The sequence below is a fragment of the Triticum urartu genome, chromosome 3 (assembly GCF_003073215.2).
Source record: "Triticum urartu cultivar G1812 chromosome 3, Tu2.1, whole genome shotgun sequence".
Taxonomy (NCBI): Eukaryota; Viridiplantae; Streptophyta; class Magnoliopsida; order Poales; family Poaceae; genus Triticum; species Triticum urartu.
Window position 1 is genome coordinate 441,554,935 of NC_053024.1, and position 8,108 is coordinate 441,563,042.

An 8,108-nucleotide genomic window follows, 5' to 3' on the forward strand; every position below is an offset into this window, starting at 1 on the left:
CACATACCCTGTCTACAACAATTTCACCCAAAAGGTTGAAGAAACGGTAGATGTGAAGTTTGATGAATCTAACAGCTCGCAAGTAGAGCAATTGCCAATTGATGTAGGAGACAAAGATCCCTCGGAAGCAATCCAAGACTTGTCTATCGGCAAGATTCGTCCAATGGAGGTGAAGGAGAGTACCTCGTCCGTCCAAGTGGAAGCTTCTACCTCACGACAAGGTGAACGAAGAGTTGATACGGAAGCATCCACGAGGGGGACACACCAAGATGAAGAAAACAAGGAAGTGCACCAAGACGAACGTCAACAACCTCCTTCTCCACCACGACAAGAGAACGACAACGCTAACAATGAAGAAGGCCAAGAAGAAGAACAAGATGAAGAAGATGTTCAACCAAGACCCAAGCAAAAGCTTTCACGAGTTCGAGCAAGAATTGCTAAAGATCATCCCGTGGAGCAAATCTACAATGATATCCAAACCGGGAGAATCACTCGCTCAAAAACTCGTTTAGCTAACTTTTGTGAACACTATTCATTCATCTCTCGCATTGAACCTATGAAGGTTGAAGAAGCATTGGAAGATCCGGATTGGATAAACGCTATGCATGAAGAGCTACACAACTTTGAGAGAAATCAAGTGTGGACATTGGTTGAAAAGACCGACAACAACCACAACATCATCGGTACCAAATAGGTGTTTCGCAAGAAGCAAGATGAAGATGGACAAGTGGTTTACAACAAAGCACGTCTCATCGCCCAAGGCTACACACAAGTCGAAGGTATGGACTATGGTGAGACATATGCTCCCGTTGCTAGACTTGAGTCCATTCGCATCTTACTTGCTTATGCTAATCACCATGATATCACCTTATACCAAATGGACATTAAAAGTGCTTTTCTGAATGGTGAAATAGAGGAGGAAGTTTATGTTAAGCAACCTCCCGGATTTGTCAATCCTAAGAAACCTAATCATGTCTACAAACTTCACAAAGCCCTTTATGGTCTTAAACAAGCTCCTAGAGCATGTTATAAATGCTTGACCAAGTTCCTTATTGAAAAAGGGTTTGAAATTGGAAAAATAGATTCTACTCTTTTTACTAAAAGGGTTAATGGAGAACTATTTGTTTGCCAAATTTATGTCGATGATATTATATTTGGATCAACTAACCCTCATTTTAGTGAAAAGTTTGGGAAGCTAATGTCGGGGAAGTTTGAGATGTCTATGATGAGTGAACTCAAATTCTTTCTTGGTTTGCAAATCAAGCAAACTAAGGAAGGCACCTTTGTCTCTCAAACGAAGTACACCAAGGACTTATTCAAGAAGTTCAATATGCAAGAATGCAAAGGTATGACTACACCCATGCCTACTAGTGGACATCTTGATTTGACCAAAGATGGTGAACCGGTTGATCAAAAAGTTTACCGCTCTATGATTGGTTCATTGTTATATCTATGTGCTTCACGTCCCGATATCATGCTAAGTGTGTGCATGTGTGCATGATATCAAGCTGCTCCTAAGGAATGTCATCTTAAGGCCGTGAAGAGGATAATGAGATACTTAATACATACACCAAATTTTGGAATTTGGTATCCAAAGGGGGCTTCCTTTGATCTTGTTGGCTACTCCGACTCGGACTATGCCGGTGACAAGGTTGATAGAAAGTCCACTCCGGGTACTTGTCAATTCCTTGGTAGATCTCTTGTGTCTTGGTCTTCCAAGAAACAAAACTCGGTATCCTTATCCACCGCCGAAGCGGAATACATTGTCGCTGGTTCATGTTGTGCTCAATTACTTTGGATGACCCAAACTCTTAAGGATTATAGGATATATGTGAAACATGTTCCATTACTTTGTGACAATGAAAGTGCTATCAAGATTGCTCAAAATCCCGTGCAACACTCTCGAACTAAGCATATTGAAGTTCGTCATCATTTCATTCGAGATCATGTTGCTAAGGGTGACATAAACCTTAAGCATGTTCGCACCGATAAGCAATTAGCGGATATATTCACTAAACCACTTGATGAGAAAGTGTTTTGCAGGTTAAGAGGTGAATTGAACATCATTGATGCTTCAAACTTGGAGTAGGAACTCCATTGGATACATGCAAGACTTGAGCTTACGACTAATCACTTGATATTTCTCCTATGATGATTATCTTATGTCTTGAAAAATTGTGTCTTGCATGTTATCTAACCCTTGTAGGTACTTGGATGAATCTAATTCTATGAGATTGCAACTCACTCACATCTTGAGAAATATCTACATCACCAAGTCTCTACACAATGGTGGTTGATGACAAGGAAGCCGGAAACCTCTCAAACATATCCTTTGACAAATTCTATGTTGAGTTTCATGATTGTCATGTTGGATACACAGGTGCTCTTCCTTGCGAAAACTAACCCATGTAGGTAGATGAACTCAAAATCCAAAGGGTGCTCCCAACTCTTGATGGGCTACATCAACCTTGAGCAACCCACACAAGTTCAACTACATAATCAAGATCAACACCGCCACCCAAGGTATGTTATTCCATCTTAGAGAAGCTTTACTCCAAGTCATGAGTCAAAGCAACTCGACAAGATGTGAATACATCAAGATACTTAAACGAAAAATGGTAACCCCATTTTGAGCTTAAACGATGAGTACGACCTATGATCAAGTGATCTCACTTGACTCCTAAGTCAATGTACTCTAACATAGGTGACTTTGTCACCGCCCAACTCTAGATGAAGTTCTCTTGTGTTCTTTTCTGTGTTCTTCATCTAGATCTTTTAGTTTCCTTTCTTTCTGCATTTTCTACATCCAATTCATTGCAAATCTTTGTGAGATCTTATTTGTCTAGTGAGCTGAGGTGACAAGTGTTTTTCCCTGTGATGAACTCGGTCCCACCGGTTTCATGTTTCCGGTCTAACCGAAGATTTTCGGAGCAACCGAAGCATAAAACTCGGTGACACCGATTTCACTACAGGAAAAACATTTTGCCATTTATTCCTGCTTTATTCTTGATCCAGCTCCACTCAATGAATCTTGTCCTCTACAAGCGTCACATTTACCTTAATGCTTTGTACTATGATTCAAGGACCGAACCCATTCACAACAAATTCCAGAAGACCCTTCTTGGAAATTGATGTCAAAGGGGGAGAGAGAGATCACATCAAAGCTTAATAATATCTCTAGGGGGAGGGAATACTTTAGGAAAGAGTAATCTTCAAGGATCCCAGATGCTTGATGTTCAAGAGGAGAGATGCCACATGTCTTCTTGGGGGAAAGACATGTTCATATGTGCTTATTTGCATTAGCTCTGTTCATTTGTTTCTTTGAGCTCTGTCTTTCTGTTCCCTATCTTCTCCCAGTATCCCATGCTAGATTCAGGGGGAGCAATACATCCAAGGGAAAGAAATTTATTAAATTCATTGCATATCTTTCTCTTTGGGGACATGTCAATATCTATCGTGGTACTCTGTACTCACTCTACATGTCATCCCAGTCTTGGTACTCTTGTGGTTTCTTTTGTTTTCTAGCTAGTGGGTGCATCTATGTTATCTAACCTTGTTTACGCAGGCTCATCCCATCCTAGCCAACTCAAGACCACAAGGTAATTATATGCATCATAGTCATGTGTATGAGAAATTGTTGCTGATGTACATACTGTTTGTAAGAAGGACTCATGGGCATGAAGGTACATTTCTCATATTTTCATCACTTGCTCTGATGCATATAGCCAAGATACATGTAACACATTGCTACTCTGTCATGGTTATGCTCTCACATGCTTCTATATACCATATTCACATGTTTGCATACATGTAGGGGGAGCCTATGCTTGTTACATGTCTTTCCAAAGCTTTACTTGCTATTCTCTATATCTTTATCTAAAGCTTTGATGTATGTTGCCATCAATTACCAAAAAGGGGGAGATTGAAAGCACAAGTGCTCCCTAGGTGGTTTTGGTAATTAATGACAACATATCTCTTGTTCGACTAACACTTTTACCTAGTATGTTTCAGATAAGTTCAACAATGAAGTGGCATGGACTAGAGGATGTGGAACCCCTTCAAAATGCTAAGGACAAAGGATTGGCTCAAGCTCCAAGCTCAAGACTCTACATTTTCTATTTTAGTGATCCAAGATCACATTGAGTCTATAGGAAAGCCAATACTATTAAGAAGGGATGAGGTGTTTCTTAATGGCTTGCTTGCTCAAAGTGCTTAGTGATATGCTCCAAAGCCCTCAACCACTTTCTCACTTCCACATATGACCTAAACCAAAAGTCAAACTCGGCCCCACCGATTCTTTCTATCCGGAGCCACCAAGTTCAGTTGACATAGCCACTGCCAGAAACCCTAATCAGTTCGGTCCCACCGATGGGATCTCGGTCTCATCAAGATGGGCTTGCAAACTCTCTGTTACCTATTGCAATATTTTTGGTCCCACCGAGATATGCAATCGGCCCCACCGAGTTTGCTTGGCCAACTCTCTGTTTCACTTATTACCCAAATCGGTCCCACCGAGTTTGAGTAATCGGTCAAACCAAGTTTTGGATTTACCCTAACCCTAGCACATCGGTCCTACCGAGTTGATCCAGTCGGTTCCACCGAAAATCCTAACGGTCACTAGGTTTGCTAAATCGGTCCGACCGAGTTTCTCAATTCGGTCTCACCGAGATTGGTAAATTGTGTGTAACGGTTAGATTTTGTGTGGAGGCTATATATACCCCTCCACCCACTCTTCACTTGTGGAGAGAGCCATCAAAATATACCTACACTTCCAATACACATTTTCTGAGAGAGAACCACCTACTCATGTGTTGAGGCCAAGATATTCCATTCCCACCATATGAATCTTGATCTCTAGCCTTCCCCAAGTTGCTTTCCACTCAAATCTTCTTTCCACCAAATTCATATCCTGTGAGAGAGAGTTGAGTGTTGGGGAGACTATCATTTGAAGCACAAGAGCAAGGAGTTCATCATCAACACACCATTTGTTACTTCTTTGAGAGTGGTGTCTCCTAGATTGGCTAGGTGTCACTTGGGAGCCTCCGACAAAGATTGTGGAGTTGTACCAAGGAGTTTGTACGGGCAAGGAGATCGCCTACTTCGTGAAGATGTACCCTAGTGAGGCAATAACTTCATGGGCGATGGCCATGGTGGGATATACAAGGTTGCTTCTTCGTGGGTGGAGCCCTCCGTGGACTCGCGCAACCGTTACCCTTCGTGGCTTGAAGTCTCCATCAACATGGATGTACGATAGCACCACCTATCGGAACCACGACAAAACATCCGTGTCTCCAATTGTGTTTGAATTCTCCAAACCCTTCCCCTTACATTCTTGCAAGTTGCATGCTTTACTTTCCGCTGCTCATATACTCTTTGCATGCTTGCTTGATATGTATTGTGCTTGTTAAACTTGTGCCAAAACTCCACTTCAACTTAAAGAAGTTAAAAACTGCAACTTTTGGTACTTAGTGTCTAATCACCCCCCCCACCCTCTAGACACCTCTTCTCGATCCTTTCACAAAGGATATAACGTATGTTGTCATAACGGTTCGGCCGATAAGATCTTCGTAGAAAATGTAGGAGCCAATATGGGCATCCAGGTTCCGCTATTGGTTATTGACCGAAGGTGTGTCTCGGTCATGTCTACATAGTTCTCAAACCCGTAGGGTCCGCATGCTTAACGTTCGATGACGATATTGTATTATATGAGTTATGTGATTTGGTGACCGAATGTTGTTCGGAGTCCCGTATGAGATCACGGACATGACGAGGAGTCTCGAAATGATCGAGAGGTAAAGATTGATATATAGGACGATAGTATTCGGACACTGGAAGTGTTCCGGAGGGTACCGGGTACATATCGGGTCATTGGAAGTGGTTCCGGGCATCCCCGGCAAAAGATATGGGCCTAATGGCCAAGAGGGGAAATGCGCTCGCCGCCAGGGGCTGGTGCGCCCCCCATATGGGCCGAACCAGAGGAGAAGGAAAGAGGCAAAGGGAGAAGGAAAGGGGGGATTCTACCTCCCCCTTCCTTCCCTCCTCCCTCCTCTTTCCTTCCCCCTCCGGTAAATAAGGAAGGGGGGCGCTGGCCTAGAAGGAACCCAAGTAGGATTCGATCCTACTTGGGGAGCCTCCTGGCCTCTCCCCTCTCCCTCCCACCTATATATATGTGAGGGCGCCCCCTAGCACACCCCAGACAATTGTTAGTCGTGTGCGGTGCCCCCTCCACTGTTTACTCCCACGGTCATATCTTCGTAGTGCTTAGGCGAAGCCCTACGAGGATCACTTCACCATCACCGTCACCATGCTGTTGTGCTAACGGAACTCATATCGTACCTCGACAACTTTCTGGATCAAGAAGACGAGGGATGTCACCGAGCTGAACATGTGCAGAACACGGAGGTGTCATGCGTTCGGTACTTGATCGGTTGAAGCGCGAAGAAGTTCGACTACATCAACCGCATTGAGAAACGCTTCCTCTTATGGTCTATGAGGGTACGTAGACACACTCTCCCCTCGTTGCTATGCATCTCCATGGATAGATCATTGCGTGTGCGTAGAATTTTTTTTTGTTTTCCATGCAACGTTTCCCAACAGGAGGCCCTGGATGTTCTCTTTTTGTCAGAAACTAAACTTGATGAGAAGAGGATGGAGTGTTTTAGGTGGAAGTTGGGACTGACAAATATGGTGGTGAAAAAGAGTGAAGGGCAGAGTGGAGGTCTAGCTTTGTTTTGGAGGAATGGCATTCAGGTTAAGGCAAAACTTAAATCTCGGTATCACATTGATGTAGAAATTACGGGCTACGATGGCTTTACATGGAGATTTACTGGGATGTATGGTGAACCACGACATGATAAGAAGGAAGCAACGTGGAAACTACTCAAAATTATTCAGCATCACAGTGACAAACCATGGTTGTGCGTAAGGGATTTTAACGAGATTCTGATGGGATGGGAGAAGGAAGGAGGGGCGGCTCGGCCCCAACGTTGCATGGACAGGTTTAAGGAGACTCTAGAGGAGTGTGGACTGCATGATTTGGGGTTTGTCGGGGACCCGTACACTTGTAGAAATCACAACCAAGATGAAGCAAACTATATAAGAGAAGGCTAGATCGGGCGGTGGCTTCCCAAACTTGGTGTGAACATTTTCCATCGTATACGGTTATACATGGGAATCCAAGGCATTCTGATCACGGGCCTTTAATCATTGAGCTCGAGCATGGGAGTAACAGAAGTAGTGGGGTAGGTGGAGGAGATATGGACATCAAATTCGAAGCTAAGTGGTTGGAGGAGGAAGCATGTGAAGGGATTGTGGAGAATGCATGGAAAACCAGCAGTGACATACATGGGCGAGAGGTGTCGGAGGCTCTTAGAGATGTGGCCAAGGATCTAATAGATTGGAGCAAAAATGTTTTGGGTGATTTGAAGAAATGTATTGCTAGAGCAAAGAAAGAGTTGGAAAGATGGAGACAAGCCCCTATCTCAATGGAGCAAGCAAAAAGGGAGCAAATGTTGTGATACAAATTGGAGAAGCTTGAGCAGCAGCGTGACACATATTGGCGTCAAAGAGCACATGTGGGCTAGTTGCAGAAAGGAGATAGAAACACCAAATTTTACCACGCTTATGCTTCAGAGAGAAAGAGAAGAAACATAATTAAAAAACTGAAAGTGGAGGGGGAGAGTGGTGGATGGAGAGGAGGAGATGGCGGTGGTGGTGACACAATATTTCAATAATTTGTTTGCTTCTTGTGCAGGTCATCACATGAATGAGCTTTTGGAGAGGGTCATTCCTCGGGTAACACCGAATATGAATGACCAACTCCTACGAACATATATGGAGATGGAAGTAAAGGAGGCGTTGGATAGTATCGGGGATCTCAAGGCACCTGGTCCTGATGGCATGCCTGCCATTTTTTATAAAAAATATTGGGCTACAGTGGGTCCGAATGTGTCCCAAGAAATACTAAAAGTTCTCAATGGTGCCCCAATGCCTGATAGTTGGAATGAAACTTGTGTGGTGCTGATTCCAAAAGTACAGAATCCAGAAAGTATGGAAGACTTGAGGCCGATAAGTTTGTGTAATGTGGTTTATAAGTTAATATCCAAGGT